Below are 18,456 nucleotides of genomic sequence, written 5' to 3'. Positions count from 1 at the left end.
ATCCGTGGCAAGATTTGAAAATTGCTGTTCACAGACGCTCTCCATCCAGTCTGACAGAGCTTGAGCTATTTTGCAAAGAAGAATGGGCAGAAGTTTCACTCGCTGTGCAAATCTGGTGGAGACTTGCAGCTGTAATTGCAGCGAAAGATTATTCTACAAAGTATTGAATCTGAGAGGCTGAATACAAATGCACGCCACACTTTTCAGATATTTATTTGTAAAACATTTTGAAAACCATTTCTAATTTTCCTTCCCCTTCACAATTATGTGCCACTTTGTGTTGGTCTATCACATAGAATCCCAATAAAATATATTTACGTTTTTGGTAGTAACATGACAAAATGTGGAAAATTTCAAGGGGTATGAATACTTTTTCAATGCACTGTAAACATTCTGCTACTAAATCTATTAACCAGGGATGTCATAGCAGCTTTGTAAGTTTCTCATAACACCCCAATGGTTTCTTCTACAACTAGCACAAAGCTACAGGAATTAGGCACGGTTCACACTGATGCGACATATGCTCCGACTTTGAGAGCACATTTCGCAGGACTTGTATAAATCATGGTTCCCTATGAGAGCTGTCTTAACTGGCCTGACTTTGAAAAAGGTTCCTGCACTACTTTGGTCTGTTTTCAGCCCATTCAAGATCATTGAATTCGGATCACATACGGATCATCATCTTAACTGATCCGACTTGTGGCATGCGACTTGTGCTCTGAGGATCTTGAAGGAACTGAATGTCCAACAGGATCATACCCATCTGCTGGTTAGTTATCCACAAACATTTTGCTTTATAGATAGAAGTGCTTTTCAACACAGAAAGGAAGAGCAGAAGAGATCTGCCGTTAACAGGTATACCGAATTATAACAAGTTTTAAATGTAACCTTTGTCACAGCTTCACACACAATTCCACAACAAACTCTCATTGCAGAAGTTGCACAACAGAGTGTACAACATGTGACACTTTTTGTTTTTTCTTTGTACTGTTGAATTCTCAGGACATGCCTTCATGAATCACATTTATTCTAATAGAACCATCTCACTTTGGATAATGACATTTACACCCCATTCACATTTGTGTGACTTGTCATACGACTTTGGACATCAAAGTCACATGAAAAGTCGTACCCCATACTTTCCAATGATAACCATTCATACAGTATCTCACAAAAGTGAGTACACCCCTCAGCTTTTTGTTAATATTTTATTATATCTTTTCATGTGACAACACTGAAGAAAATTGGATTTTTTTTTTTTTACAGTAAAATCCTTTTCTCTGAAGTTCACTGATGGACGCAGTCTCTGTTCTTCATAACAGTAGGGTTATACTGCTCCCTACAGAAGTTGGACACGAGGCAGAAAAAAAGTTCTGGCTACGCCTATGGGCAGTCCCAGGGGGAATATCCCTTCTCTCTGCTATAGGATGTCAGTGTCCATAAATGAACTTCAGAAAAAAGTATTTTACGGTAAGACAAAAATCCAATTTTCTCTATAGTTCATTGACGGACGCAGTCTCAGTTCTTCATAACAGTAGCGACGTCCCAAAGCAGTGCCATGAGGGGTGGGAATAGCAGAAAATAATTCCCCAAGGCTGAACCACAGCCAACCAGGCAACATAGGACCCATCAGAACAACAAGATGAGACCCACCTGAAAATACCATTAAACACCCTCAAGGGAGACTAAAACACCCTTAAACAGCAGCATGCAAAACTTTGCAGCCAAAAGGAGGCATCTGCAGATGCCAGCCCATCCACCTTATAAAACTTTGTGAAGGTATGAACAGACGACCAGGTAGCCGCCTTGTAAACCTGAACCACAGATGCCTGAAGGCGAAAGGCCCAGGAAGCACTAAGCGCCCAAGTAGAATGCGCCTCAACAGGGAAAGAAGGAACCTGACCCTTAATTGAGTAAGCCTGCACAACCGTCTGTCTGATCCATCTGGAAATAGTCGCAGCAGACGCAGGCTGCCCATTCTCTGGTCCATCCGTGAGAACAAAGAGCGAATCTGACTTTTGAAAAGTCTCAGTAGTTGCCAAGTACACCCTGATTGCCCGAACCACATCCAATGTATGAAGTGCAAATTCCTTAGGATGTTTAGGCTTAGGACACAAGCAGGGTAACACAATGTCCTCATTTAAATGGAAATGGAAAACCACCTTCGGAAGGAAGGACGGATCCAGACAAAGCACCACTTTATCCCTGTGAGCCACCAGAAAGGGAGAACGACAGGACAACGCCACCAGTTCCAACACCCTGCATGCAGAAGTAATAGCCACCAAGAACGCCACCTTCTCAGATCAGGTAAGCAGGGGAATCTCCCGAATATTTTCAAAGGGAGGTTTCTGAGAACGGACATTACCAAATTAAGATCCCAAGGTGGCAACGGAGGTCGCACCGGAGGAGCCAAGTGTCACACCCCTTGGATAAAGCTACACACCAGGGAATGGGAGGCTAATGGCCTTTGGAAGAAAATTGCCAAGGCCGAAACTTGACCCTTGATAGTACTCAAGGCCAATTTTTGATCAACGGAGGAGGAAAAGCCAAGATCCGAGCCACGAGTAAGAGCGAGGGGGAACCCCAAGAGATTCACACCACGCAATATACAACTTCCATGTACGATGATAAATCTTTCTAGAAGTCGTTTTTCTCGCTTTAGGCAGGGTGGGAATCACTGCAGCAGACAATCCCCTGTCCTTCAGCACTTGGCTTTCAACAGCCAAGCCGTCAAAGCCAGCGACTGTAAAGCAGGATGGAAGATTGGTCCTTGAGACAGCAGATCCTCCCCGAGAGGAAGTCTTCAAGGAACGTCTGCAACTAGCCTGACCAAAGTCGGCGTACCAAGCTCGAGGAGGCCAGTCCGGAGCCACAAGGATAACCGAAATCCCTTCCGCCTCAATCCTGCAAAGAAGATTTGGCAGCACCTTGAGAAAAGGAAAGGCATACATCAGCTGATACTGACCCCACGGAGCCACCAGCGCATCTGTGGCGTTTGCCAGAAGGTCCCAAGAGCAGTCCACAAACCTCTGCACTTTCCTGTTGATGCCAACAGATCTACGTCTGGAGTGCCTCAACCAAGGCACAGCTTCTGGAACAACTCCGGATGGGGAGACCATTCCCCTGGAGCCAAAGTCTGACGATTGAGGCAATCCGCCTGCCAATTTTCCACTCCTGGAATGTGAATGAGGGAGAGAGACCCAGAACAAAGCGTTCCGCCCACCGAAGGATGCCTGCCACCTCCAAGGCCACAAGGACATTTCTGGTGCCCCCTAGGTGATTGATATAAGCCACGGCCGTGGCATTGTCTGATTGAATGTGCACTGGACAACCCTGAAGGTACTCCGTCCAGTGGACTAGGCAAAGCCTGATCGCTCTCAACTCCAGAACATTGATCGGTAACCTGGATAGTTCAAGGGACAAAACTCCTTGAGCAGAAAACTTGCTGAGAACACCTCCCCACCCAGACAGACTGGCATCTGTGGTGATCACTGTCCAATATATGGGGAGGAAGGATTTTTCCTTGTTTGAGTGTCGGGGACCGAAGCCACCATAACGGGGACCCCCCTGGTCACCTGGCTCAGCTGGATCTGGTTGTCCAGGGAACTTAGATCTTTGTTTCATTTGAGAAGGATTTCCTTCTGGAGGATTCTCGTGTGAAATTGAGCGAAAGGTACTGCCTCGAAGGACGACACCATCAGTCCCAGAACTCTCATACTGAAGTCTGAAGGGGCGACCATTTGCTGGACAGCAATAGCTGAATCACAATCTGGAGGTTTTTTTTTTTTTTTTTTATATTTCTTTATTACATTTTTCAGGTAAAAAAAAAACATTACAACACTCCAATCACTGGAGAACATATTCTTACAATATAATTGACATATTACCCTTTAAGCCTTTTAACCCTCATCCCTCCCCTCTCCCTCCCCTGCCCTTACCCATTCTATCAATCCTTCTCCTATTATCTCTTTATATTCCTCTGAGTCTTTAAAGATGTGCCACTCTTCCCAAATTTCAGCCCCAATCCCTTGTTCCTCCTCCCCCTAACTCCTTAATAGTCCTAATTTTCTTGTTTTCTCCACCTTAATCAACCATTCTTTACTTGATGGGGGATCTTCTTTTTGCCATTTTAAGGGAATTAAACTTTTAGCTGAGTTTAGTAGGTGGGGAAGTAGTGTTTTCTTATATTGTTTAACTTACATTTGTGTTCCATGAAATAGGCATCTCCAAGGATCTTCAGGAATATGTATATTCGTAATTTTGTTTATCCAGGATAAGACTTCTTTCCAAAATGTTTTAATTTTCGGACACTCCCACCATATATGGGATATTGTCCCAATCGCCTGACATCCCCACCAGCAGTCTCTTGAGCTCTCCGCCTGAAATCTACCTACTTTATCAGGAGTATTATACCACCTAGTGAGCAATTTGTAGTTTGTTTCTTCTGTATTAGTATCCATCGCCGAACTGTGCACAAGTTGTAGACTCTTTTCCCAATGGACATCTTCACTACAAGGTCCCAAGTCTCTCTCCCATTTTTCTTTAAGTGAGAGCCCTGTCTCCTTTGTTATTGTTAACACAATTTTATAAACATTTGAGATATTATTTGTTACTTTGTCTGAAACACATAACTGTTCAAAAGGTAGTAGATCATTAATTTCTCTTAATGGCTGAGGTAGTGTGGCTACAAAGTGTCTCAGCTGTAGGTATCTCCACTCATTTATTTTCCAATCCTTTTTCTTTTGTTTTAATTCTGAAAAAGTTAAAATTTTCCCCGGTCTATTATGTCTCCCAGCCGTACATCCCCATCTTCAATCCATTTGCCAAATTCCCTTCCTTCCCCAGGTGCGAAAAATTTTGTGTTTTGAAGTGGTATCAATGGTGAATTGAGTTTCCAATTCTCTCTTACATGTATAGTGTCCCAAATTTTGAGAGCCTGACGTGTAATTATGTGAGTACTAATATTTAATTTCCTAAACTTCGAAGGTATCCAAATAATCTTCCCTAAGTGTGTGTCGCTAATCGTGTTTTCTATTATTACCCAATTTTTATCACTTTTTTTTTTTGCTCCATTCTATCACCCATGTGAGTATTGAGGCTAGATAATATTTTTTAAAGTCCGGTAGGGCTAAACCCCCTTGTCCCTTTCCTTTACTTAGTGTTGTGTATTTAATCCTTGGCTTTTTATGTTTCCAAATAAACCGGGTTATCAAAGTTTTGAGTGTCTTAAAGAATGCTTGTGGGATTGGGATCATTTGAAATTTATATAGTATTTTAGGGAGGATTGTCATCTTTATCGTATTTATTCTCCCTATCCATGAGAAGATCCTTGGAGAGTGTCTATTTAGCTCTGTTTTCGTATCATTCCGAAGTTGAAGAAAATTTGCTTTATATAATTTCTCTGGGGTTGGTGTTAATTTGATCCCTAGATATTTTATTTAATCTTTTCTCCATTTAAACTGGAATTCACTTTTTAACCTCTCTTCTTCTTGTTTATTAACATTAACCACTTAAGCCCCGGAAGATTTTACCCCCATTCCGACCAGGGGGTATTTTGCGATTCGGCACTGCGTGAGTTTAACGGACAATTGCGCGGTCGTGCGACGCTGTACCTAAACGAATTTGGCGTCCTTTTTTTCCCACAAACAGAGCTTTCTTTTGGTGGTATTTGATCACCTGTGCGATTTTTTGATCACGCGCTATAAACAAAAAAAGAGCGTCAATTTTGCAAAAATAGCAATATTTTTCACATTTTTTTATATGAAATTCCCCAAAAAAAAATTTAAAAATCAAAATTTTTTTACTTTTTCGGCCAATTTGTTTTATGCTACCTATGTTTGGTAAAAAAAAATCGCAAAAAGCGTATTTTGATTGGTTTGCGCAAAAGTTATCGCGTTTACTAACAAAGGGAAAGATTTCTGTCATTTTTGTTGTTTTTTTTTTAACGTGTAATGGCGGCGATCTGCGATTTTTTTTGCGGTACTGCGACATTGGGGAGGACAGATCGGACCCTTGACTGACATTTTTGACACTTTTGGAGTTACCAGTGACATTTCTACAGTAATCAGTGCTATATATATGCACTGTTACTGTAAAAATACACTGGTAGTGAAGGGGTTAACTTTATTTGGGAGGGAGGGGCTGTGTGTATCCCTAGGGGCGTGCTTTCTACTGTGATTGGCTGAGGCTTGAGCTGTATGGACACTGATCAACGGATCTACATACTAGATCCGAGTGATCAGTATCCTAACAGCAAGGAGAATGACAGGTGGCTTGTTTACACAAGCTGCCTGACATTCTCCCTCTCCCCCGCCGATCGCCGAGTGACCGGCGGACATCGGGTCCGCCGGTCACACGCGCGGGGGGGTCCGTGACCACGCGGGAGCGGGAGCGCGCCTCCGGGGGCGCGCGCTCGCTCCCTAGACCCTCACAAGCTAGTGACGTAGCCCTACGTCACTTTGCCTGTGAGGGGCTGACTGCCGACGTAGATCGGCGTTAGGCAGTCGGCAAGTGGTTAATGCTCAGTATCTCTGATTTTTTTTTGATTAATTTTTAAATTAGATAACTCTCCATATTGTTTCATAGTTTTTATTATGTTTGGCAGGGTGATCCTAGGGTTAGTTATATATAGCAGGATGTCATCTGCGAAAGCAGAGACCTTATACTCCTCTTGTCCTATCTTTATCCCCTTAATGTCTACACATCTGATTGTTGCTAGTAGTGGTTCTAAGGATAGGACAAACAGCATTGGAGATAGAGGACATTCTTGTCTTGTTCCATTGGACATCTCAAAGGATTCTGACATTGCTCCATTAATTTTTACTTTTGCAGTTGGGCGATTATATAGTGTTTTAATCCATGCCATCATTCTAGGTCCTATTCCCAGCTCCTCTAAAGTTCTTAACATAAACTCCCAATTGACTCTGTCAAATGCTTTTTCAGCATCTATTGACAGTATTATACTCGATGGTTCATTTTTTAACATTTGATTCATCAAAAGGATAGTTTTTATCCCATTATCCCACCCCTGTTGTCCCGGAATAAAACCCACTTGGTCTCTATGTACCCACTCCTTCATCAAGCTCTTCATCCTTGTAGCTAATATTTTTGTAAATAATTTTGCATCTGCATTAAGGAGGGAGATGGGTCTATAGCTAGAACACAGTAGAGGATCTTTCTCCTCTTTGCGGATAACGGTGATTGAGGCAGATAGGGCGTCTTTACTCATTTCATACTGGGTACCTATTCTATCTTTTAATCTCGTAATTAGGAGCCCTCTATATTTTTTATAATAATTTATTGTATACACGTCGGGTCCTGGACTTTTGCCTGGACTAGTTTCTTTTATAGCCCTCTCTATTTCTTGTTCTGTAATTGGCATATCTAGAAATGATAATTTGTCTTTGTCGACCCTTTTAAATTTGGCATTTCTTAGGTATTCTTTAATTTTCTCGCTCCTATCCGGATCAATCCCCTGTATATCCTCTTTTTTAACTGAGTAGAGGTTTGCATAATATTTTTGGAATTCCTTAGCTATCCCTTTTGTAGTTTGGATTATTTCCCCATTTTTAATCTTTATTTTATCTATGAAATTCACCCCTTTCTTTTTTTTTTAGGAATCTTGACAAATTTTTTCCCACTTTATTACTCTCAATGTATTTTTCTTTTATATTTCTATTTAATTCCTGTCTAATTTCTTGCTCTAGGAGGTCTTTTAGTTCTTCTCTTTTTCCTTCTAGTAGAATGTTTGTGGTTGCGTCTTGAGTTCTTTTATGTTTTTGCTCTAATTGAAATACTTCTGTCATCAGTCTATCCTTATTTTTTATTCTTTCCTTTTTCCTTTGTGCCCCTTTTGAGATTAATATGCCCCTCATATAGGCTTTATGTGCTTCCCATACCATATTTTTTGGTGAGTCATCTGTATCATTTATTTGAAAGTAAAATTCTAGCCCTTTCTCTATTTCTTTTCCCCATTTTTTATCCCTTAATAGATCTTCATTGATTTTCCATGCATCCATTTTAGGTTGTTCTCTACTCATTCTTATCTTCACTGTAATGGGGGTGTGGTCAGACCAGGTCCTAGTCCCAATCCCTGCCTCGATTACTCTTTCAATCCATCTGTGTTCTATAAGGACATAGTCTATTCTCGAATATGTTCCATGAACGTTCGAGAAACAAGTAAAATCTATTTCCTTTGGATGGAGAATTCTCCAAATATCCGCCAATTGGTTTGTAAATAATTTTTCCTTAATTATCCTTGTCTGACCTTTTTTATTTCGTAAAATTTTTGAGGTGGTATCTATTATAGGATCGAGGCACAGATTGAGGTCCCCGGCAAAGATCACTCCTCCCTTTTTGAACGACATTAATTTTCCCAGGACCTTTCCCAAGAAGTCCACCTGTCCCTCATTGAGGCTGTATACATTTAGGGTAACTTCCTCTTCCTGTATTTTTCCTCTTAAGAAGAGGTATCTTCCCTCTGGGTCTACTAATCTCTCCTCTAGAGCTAATCCAAAGCCCCTGGCAAAGCCAATGGCTACACCCTTGGACTTCCTCTTGAGAGAATCCGCGCAGTACCAGATGGGATGGCTCTGGGAATATAACCTAATATTGGATGCATGGGATATGTGGGTCTCTTGCAAGAATGTTATGTCTGCTTTCAAAAAATTGATTTCCTTTAAGATTTTTTCCTTTTATCTGGAGAGTTTAGTCCTGGCACAGTATATTGACTACCACCATTCCTGATTTTTGACCCTCCTGCTATTATTCATTCCCTTATCACTCAGCTGAGCTCTGCTACGGGCTAAGATACCTAAGGGCTCGTATGTCTTTGGGTCTAGTTGTTTCTTATAGGAGTTAATACATTTTTTGAATGTATTATTATTTCCTCTTTCCCTCCCTCCCTCTCCCTTCCCCCACCCCCCCACTTCCCATCCCTCCCCTCCACCCACCCTCCCCCGTCCCCTCACTCGCCCCAATGGGGGCCTAGCTTTCCCCCTTCCCTTAGCCAGGGCAGTCGATTCCCCCTCCTCCCTTTCCAATCGACTTGTTCCCGAGGTTGAGCTCTGTCTATGCTCGCCCTTCCCATCCATCTTTCCTATTGCTAGGTCCGATGCTAGGGGCCTTCTGATTACTGTGGTACCATCCTTATTGCACTCTAATTTTACTCCTCCTCCAGAGGAGTCTGGAGTTTTTGAAGTTTATCCGGAGAAAGAAACACCCTGTCTGAGGATGAGTCCAAAGTCAGACCCAGATAATCTAGACTCCTCCAGAGTTCTTGTGGTGACCTCTAAGTTTGTCACCAGCGCCGTGGGAGACTCCTCACGGAGAAGCAGATCGTCCAGGTAACCCAGGACCGATTTCCCCCTCTCGCGTACCAATGCCAGGACTGGAGCAAACACCTTTGTGAAGACCCGAGGAGCCGAGGCGAGACCAAAGGGTAACACCACAAACTGATAGTGATCCTCTCCCACGGCAAAACTCTGAAACCGTTGATGTCTTTGACATATTGGGATATGAAGGTAGGCATTTTTGATGTCTATGGAGGCCAGGAAATCCCCCCGATGTAGGGAAACCACCACCGTGCGAATTGATTCCATCTTGAATTTCTGAACTCACACAAAGCAATTTAGTGACTTTAGGTCCACTATTGGACGCACCCTGCTTTCCTTCCTGGGGACCGTAAACAGGTTTGAGTAAAAGCTCTGAAAACGTTCAGAAGACGAAATCGGAATTATTACTTCTTGTTGTAACAGGTCCTGAACCGCCCCAAAGAGAGCCCCGTAAGTGATCCAAGGACAGCCGCACATTGGAAGGGAGGAACCTTACCAGAGGGACGGATTGAAACTAAATTTTGTAACCGGACCGAATGACCTCGTGAACCCACTTGTCTTGTATCTGGGATAGCCACAAGTCTGGAAACCGGCAAATACATCCCCCCACCCCAGATACGGGTGAGGGTGCACCTTCAGCCCGAAGGGGTCTTATCCGCAGGTCTGGAGAAACCTGACTTCTGTTTAACAGACCAGGGTCGCTTTGAGCCCCCTGAGGGGGCCTTGAAAGACTTAGATCCCTTATCAATTGACCCTGAGGAATGAAAAAAACACTTTATGTGCTGAAAAGGAGGGACCCAGTCTACGACGAGGGTCCTTACCCTTGTTAGCCTGTGGGAGAAAGGTGCTCTTACCCCCTGTAAGACCTTTGATAATGTCATCAAGGGTAGCCCCAAACAGGCAATCACCTTGAAAAGGTAGATCAGTCAAGGCCTTCTTTGAGGACTGATCCGCAGACCAGCATTTTCAAGTATACCAAAGTATATGCCAGATGACCACGGCCAAAACCGACAGGCCAATAGCCGAGCCGCATCCAGCGAGGCATCGCAAAGAAATTGCACCCCCTAAATCATCTGGTCCATCAGCTCTGCAAAGGCAGCAGGAAGTTTTACCCTCTCCAGGTCATGGCGTAGTAACTTAGCTCATTCAATCAAAGTTTGTGACACAAGGGCAATAGTAAACACTGGTATAAGCTTAGACCCCGCCAGGAAGTACATACTGTGAAGCACAGATTTCGCCTTTCTATCGGCCCGGATCCTTAAAGGACGGGGAATCCTCCACTGGAATCATGGTAGCTTTATTGAGTCTGGTGACTGTAGGTGGCACAGTCCACTTTTTAAAAGGAGAATCTTCAAAAGGGTAGCGCCTAGCAATCCGCTTAGGGACCCAAGGAGGACGCTTGGGACATTTTTTTTTTTACCATAGTGTCAAAATACGCAGGAAAAGGAAAAACCTTTGTCGGATGGCTTGTGAGTCCCAAAAGTCACCTGTGCCTCAGTCTCAGCGGTGTCCTTCATTTTTAGGGTCTCACACACGGGGGTGGGTGCGTGACAGGACAGAAGTGAAACCCGGGGGTCCGATCGTCCTTAGGAGGGGCCTGCGTCCACCCCAAAACCCACCAGGGGAGGGGGGGGTGTGAAATTACTCACCATACCTGGAACAGGCGGGTGCCATCTCCTGACAGAACCCCTCGCCACTGAAGTGGGGGGGCTGTCCACAAATAGGAACGCTGCGACTCGAGCCTAGACCCAGTCGTGTGCGATCTGGCGAGACGTTTAACTCGCAGGGAGCTGGGGTCTGCGCGGGTTCGCTGGCCAGCTGGGGTAACCACTGGATTTATAAATCCAGCCCGTTGCCTAGATCAGGCTTAGTTGCTTGTAGATCTCACAGGAAAAAAATCTGGAGAAAAAAAATGAACTAGAAAAAACCTTTTTGCCAGGACAACAGATCCCAGCAAGGAACTAGGTCCTTATGCCTGACTAGGCAGATTAGAACTAACATCCTATAGCAGAGAGAAGGGATATACCCCCTGGGACTGCCCATAGGCGTAGCCAGAACTTTTTTTCTGCCTAGTGTCCTACTCCTGTAGGGGGCAGTATAACCCTACTGTTATGAAGAACAGAGAATGCGTCCGTCAATGAATGATAGAGAAATGACACTTTGCTACAATGTAAAGTAGTGAGTGTACAGATTGTATTACAGTGTAAATTTGCTGTCCCCTCAAAATAACTAAACACACAGCCATTAATGTCCAAACCACCGGCAACAAAAGTGAGTACACCCCAAAGTAAAAATGTCCAAATTGGGCCCAAAGTGTCAATATTTTGTGTGGCCACCATTTTTTTCCAGCACTGCCTTAACCCTCCTGGTCATGGAGTTCACCAGATCTTCACAGGTTGCCACTGGAGTTGCCCTCCACTCCTCCATGACGACATCACAGAGCTGATGGATGTTAGAGACCTTGCTCTCCTCTGCCTTCCATTTGAGAATGTCCCACAAATGCTCAATAGGTTTAGGTCTGGAGACATGCTTGGCCAGTCCATCACCTTTACCCTCAGCTTCTTTAGCAATGTAGTGGCTGTCTTGGAGGTGTGTTTGGGGTCGTTACGTTGGAACACTCCCCTGATGCCCAGTCTCCTAAGGGAAGAGATCATGCTCTGCTTCAGTATGTCACACTACATGTTGGAATTCATGGTTCCCTCAATGAACTGTAGCTCCCCAGTCCCGGTAGCATTCATGCCAGTGGCGGCCAGCCGATAGGGGGCGCAGGGGTGCCGCCCCCCAAAAAAAAGAAGAAAAAAAAATTGTCAATTTTCACCCACTAGGGGCGTCGGACCTAGTGGTGGGTATGGGGGGGCTTTGACCCCACGTGAGCCGAACAGAGGCACCGATTGGCGGCCTTCTGGGGGTCATCGGGGCGCAGAGCAGTGCGCCCCGACACTCCCCACTTTACTGGACTCCTGGCTGTGATTGGTCCAGACTCCAGCCTGCACCAATCACAGGAGGACATCCTGGGATGGTCCTGTGGTGACGTGACGCGTGGGGGGTGGTGCACCGCCCCGGCGTCACGTCCTTCCCGGCCCGCAGTCGACTTGACTGAGAAGAAGCTGAGCGAGCACAATCAGTGACACGTCACCTGAGGCTGACCTGGACTCGGACTGTCCGGAGGACCGTCACCGCGGAACGTTCGTCTCCAGTCCGACGGTAAGACAAGGCACTGGGACCGGGTCCGGGAGCGGCTGGCGGGAGGTGCATGCACTGACAGGAGCCTGGGGGGGCCGATCCGCCTGTGCAGGCAAAGAGCGGATGTCTTCCTCTCTTTTTACACCAGTGACAGGCTCTTCAGTCAGTCCTATCAAGGTAGGACTACAGGGAAAGCTTCAGTGTCCCTGTCCCAAAGCTGCCACTGGAACTTAGAGCTGCTGCTGTTCAACCTAAAAAGACCCTGCACTAGAAGCCTTCCCCATTCTGTAGTGTGTTCCCTTTGTGCTGCTGAAATGCAGGAGAGGAGTGGAATTCCTGCCTAAATATAACTATTCTCAAAAATGTCCCCTCCACTCTCTTCTTCATCCAGCTCTTGTCTGGTCATCTGATCCCACAGCTCTAAATATCTTCTATCACTGAGTGGCCAGCTGCAGGGGAGAGGAGAGAGTGCCAACAACAGCTTGGCCATGGGAGCCTAAAGGGGATGTCATAGCTCCTGGAATTCCTAGCAGTTGTCGAGTGCTCCATGTCACAAGGGAGCTGTAGCTGTGGAATCATGTGACCAGAGCAGACTGGATTGAAAAAAGGGAAGTAAACAGGCCTTTTTTCCATAGGATAAGTAGCAGGAGGGGGCATTTTTAAAAATAGTTGTGGTTAGGCACGAATACCACTTTAATCATGGAGGCTGATTGAATGCAATTACTAATACTGCAGGATGTAGCACTGCACAGATACAGCTGCATGTCAACGTTTAAAAGCTGCACAAGAGCTGCTGCATGGCTCTGAAAACACACTGTCTGCTTCTGCACAGCTGTCATATTTTGGCATGTGGGTGTGTCTGTGCTAGGAGGTAGAAAGAGGTGCAGATGTTAGGAGGTGGTCTGGGAGGGTCAGAGATGGGCATGGCCTGGGGGGGGGCTTGTGAGTTCCTGCACTTTTTTCTTGAGAAAAAAAAAGCCCTAGCTAGCATTAATCCCTGAACTTATTGTTTAAGGTTTTGTCGTTATTAATGCCGACATTCAGATTTACATTTTTTTACTGTAAAATGTGTATTACTGTAGTATGTGTACAGTGACGACATCAAAATCTTAATTTATGGCCAGACCCCCTATTATGGATATACTGGGAGACCCTCTATTTTATTACATGGGTTCTTTCAGTATATCCCAGAATAGGGGTCTCTCAGTATATATCCCATATGTAGGGGGGTCCCTCTCAGTCAGTGTATCCCATAATAGGGTGTCTCTCACAATATATCCCATAATAGGGCCCCTGCTCCCTATTATGGGATATACTAGTACTGAGAGACCCCTTAATATGTGATATATTGGGAGAATTTGTTCATGCAAGCGAAATACAGGGGACAAAATGGGTGGAGTCTGTAAGGGGTGGGGCTTCTGAGAAGTGGGATGGGTCAAAATGGAAGGGCGGGGTCTGGCGCCCCACCATCTTAAAACTTCACCAGCCGCCACTGATTCATGCAGCCCCAGACCATGACACTCCCACCTCCATGCTTGACTGTAGGCAAGACACACTTATCTTTGTACTCCTCACCTGGTTGCTGCTACACACGCTTGACACCATCTGAGACCTTGTAACACTAACGAGTCACATGACACCGGGGAGGGAAAATAGCTAATTTGGAAATTTTCAATTAGGAGTGTACTCACTTTTGTTGCCAGCAGTTTAGACATTAATGGCTGTGTGTTGAGTTATTTTGAAGGGACAGAAAATTGACACTGTTATACAAGCTGTACACTCACTACTTTACATTGTAGCAAAGTGTAATTTCTTCTGTGTTGTCACATGAAAAGTTATAAGAAAATATTTACAAAAATGTGATCTGTGTACTCACTTTTGTGAGATACTGTATATATGCGTGTAGCACTGCCGCCTCGAGGGCTGCTGGTTGATGGGTGTTCCTCAGCACTCCTTTGACCCTGTGAACCGACCAACCCACCTGATACTCTAGGTTCTGACATGAGTATACCTTTAAGAACACACTGACACAAAAAATGTAGTTTTGCTGTTTACTGAAAGAATAAACAGGTATTACTCTATCAGCCAGTCAAATCCCACCTAAACTGGTGAAATTCAGCAAGACTGATATAAAGAAATAGCAAATAAAGAATGACAATATCAATAAATAGTAATAACACAATACAGGCAGTCTCCAGGTCACAAACATCCGACTTACAAACGACTCCTACTTACAAACAGAGGGAGACAACAGGACGTGAGGAAAAATCTAGCCCTAGGAAGGGAAATTTACTCCTGTAATAGTTTTCATGGGAAAAAGGTGTCTCCACTGAAGATTTATCACCAGTCCTTTTTTCCACAACAACCCAAAATGTTCAAAATGCAGTTGTCATAGGGACAGAAAGTGAGATGAAATCTTCTCAACAGGGGTATAGACTAGAGATCGACCGTATAATCGGCAACATCGATATATCGGGGGCCGATATGCACTTTCCCCGATATATTGGACTCTACCTTTTGATTTACCAATATTTTCGTGACGTCATTCTGTATGTGGCGCGCTCACGTTATGTCTTCTAACACCGCCTCCCATGCCTGCACGGCCCGTAAGTGACGTCATTTCACCGCGCGCGCTGCACTTAAGACCTCCCACAGCCTTGTGTTACAGCCAGCTGCAGTTTGGTCCGGTCACACTGCCAGCCATCCATCCACCCACCCACCCACAGGCCCTGGCCTCAGCCACCCACCACAACAGGGTGCCAGCCCCGCAAGCAAGCAACCAGCCACCCAGATGACACCAAGCCACAGTGACCAGTGTTCCAGCAACCTAGCTACCCACCACAACAGGCCAGGGTGAGTGAGTGACACCAAGCCAGACACCCACACAACAGGTTGACCCCCAAGCCAGCCCCCCACCACAGTGTTCCAGCAAGCCAGGCAGCCACCACAGTGTTCCTGCAAGCCAGCCACCTATAACAGGGTGACACAAAGCAAGCCAACCAGACACCACAAAGACTGTTCCTGCAAGCCAGTCACCCATAACAGAGTGACACCAAGCCAGCCACCCATAACAGGGTGACACCAATCCAGCCAGCCACCACATTGTTCCTGCAAGCCAGCCACCCATAACAGGGTGACACCAAGCCAGCCAGCCACCACCGACTATTCCTGAAAGCCAGCCACCAATAATAAGATGACAACAGTCACCAAGCCAGCCAGCCACCCATAACAGGGTGACACCAAGAAAGGCAACCAGGCACCACACAGACTGTTCCAGCAAGCCAGCCACCCATAACAGGGTGACACCAAGCCAGCCACCACAGTGTTCCTGCAAGCCAGCCACCCATAACAGGGTGACACCAAGCCAGCCAGCCACCACAGTGTTCCTGCAAGCCAGCCACCTATAACAGGGTGACACAAAGCAAGCCAACCAGGCACCACAAAGACTGTTCCTGGAAGCCAGCCACCCATAACAGGGTGACACCAATCCAGCCAGCCACCACATTGTTCCTGCAAACCAGCCACCCATAACAGGGTGACACCAAGCCAGCCAGCCACCACAGACTGTTCCTGAAAGCCAGCCACCAATAATAAGATGACAACAGTCACCAAGCCAGCCAGCCACCCATAACAGGGTGACACCAAGCCAGCCAGCCAGTGCCGCCACAGTGTTCCGGCAAGCAAGCCACCCACAACAGGGTGACACCAAGCCAGCCACAATGCCAGGCGTCAGCCACCAATCCACAATAGGGTGCCAGTGCCAGCAGCAGCAACTTCAGCAAGCCATTTATTTAATCTTTTTTGTGTCTTTCAAGTTGAAATGGAGATGGATGAGGAGAGAAAGCGTAAAAGTGTGGTCTGGGACTATTTCTCGTCTCCAGGAAAAGCAGCAGTGTGCAACACATGTACAAGCAACTTAAGCATGGGATCAGTAACTGCAAAAAACAAAAATACATCAAATGGTATCATGCAGCACAGAAAAAACAAAACGAATATCAATGTGATTTTGATCCAATACCTCCTCCACTCACCTTTGAAAACGTCATCTGTGACGAAACGTCGTCAGGGCACGGCGTACTGACGTCATCTGACTGCGACCCACGAGTGCGGACGAGCGGAGCCGTCCGGCCGGTGGCAACTTCCATTGCTCACCCATTCCTGGTTTTTGTAAGTTTTTTTGCTTTTACGAAATAAATGTTTTTATGGTTTTACGCTATGGGAGCCCTTTTTTCTTCTTATGGTGGTGAAATCCTGTATTGCTGAAACTCCTGAGACCCAGTCACCTACATCTCTGGTCGGATCCCCTGGTTACTCGTTTAACATACAGGCTTGGATTACATGCAATTTGGGGTTGGTCTTTGGCCACTTGGTTTACCCTACAGGCTTGATACAACTTCTCATGTGGTAAGAGGCAACTCTCACAGGTGTGATATTGCGGGCTCCTGAGTGGTACATTGGATTTGTATAGTACACTTTGGCTAACCTATATCTATCCAGGGTAAGAGGCGAATCCAGCTGGTGGTGGTTCAGCACGATTATTTATTTTCAATGTTTTCTTCACTGTGTTATTACTTTTATGTTTGGTAAGAGGCCACTCCAACCGATACACATTTTAATCACTTAAGGCGTCAACCCTTAACCTTTCTGGTAAGGGGTATTTACCCTAAGTTCCCTAATTTTTGCATGACTTAATTTATTTTATTATTATTGTGGTGGAGGTCATTTCACATCACAATTTTTATTTACCCACACCTGTGGTGTTAGTCACAATTTGTTTGTTGGGTTTTACGCTATTGCGTTATTTTTTGCTTTTCATGATCCTATGTCCACTGAGTTGATTGATCATAGAGGCTTGGATCTACTGTCAAGGTGACAAGTTTCCACGCAGCGAGACTGCCTTTCTCTTACCTTCATCTGGTAAGCACATACCCTCAAGGGAGCTTGATCCTGGAATTTATCAATAATACATTTTTGGACTTTTATGGACTTCACATCTCCATCTAATATATTTAGCACGACTTATATATACAATATCTATTAGGGTGTGGTCACACTTGAAGTTGCTGCTGTCCCAATTTACTTGTTCCTTTAGCGCGGTTATTATTCCCTTACTTCACCTCCTCCACTATCCCAGGCAACAATAACAGATATGTTTGTGGAAAAAAAACTGATGTCATTGTCTAGATTCAGATGTAAGATCCCAACTGCTGGACAGAGTAATCACAGAGATGATTGTCACTGATAACCAGCCATGTACAATGGTGTCTGAATCAGGATTTAAGCAGTTGATGTTCATGCTTGGGCCAAGCTACATACTGACGAGTGAGAAGTATTATCGAACCAAAATGCTGGCAAAGCTACACCAAAAGATAGTTGACAAAGTAAAGGCTATGCTGCAACCAGAGAATACTGGCAACTCACTCTCATTCACGACAGACTACTGGTCACAAACAAAGTCAGAGTCACTACTGATTCTTACATGCCACTTCATTGACAGCATATGGACAAAAAGGCAATTGGTGTAGAATACAAAAGTGATGCAAGGATCCCACACAGCTGAGTACAGTAGAGAAATGTTTCTAGGCATGCTTGAAGAATGGGGAATCAACAAAGACCGAGTGATGCTTGCGCAACTTCGAGACAGTGGATCAAACATGCCTAAAGGAATGAGGCTTGCTGATATGTCAGACCTCTGTGTCATCATGGCACACAACACCCTCCAACTTTCAAATGATGGTCTGTCAAACCAAAGAGCTTTGATTGATATATATTTTGAGAAGCATGAAGAGAAAAAAAAAAGTGTTGCGAAGTCTTTTGAATTCTCGATACAAGAACCATGCTTTCTCTTCTGATGATGTATTGGCTAAGGCGAAACAATGGCTGACAGAAGATATTCAACAGGAGGTGCAGGAGGTTCCTGCCAAAAAGACAAGTCCAGAAC

Source organism: Pelophylax lessonae (assembly GCF_965119305.1).
Source record: "Pelophylax lessonae genome assembly, chromosome: 12".
Lineage (NCBI taxonomy): Eukaryota > Metazoa > Chordata > Amphibia > Anura > Ranidae > Pelophylax > Pelophylax lessonae.
Note: the sequence above shows the minus strand (reverse complement) of the source record.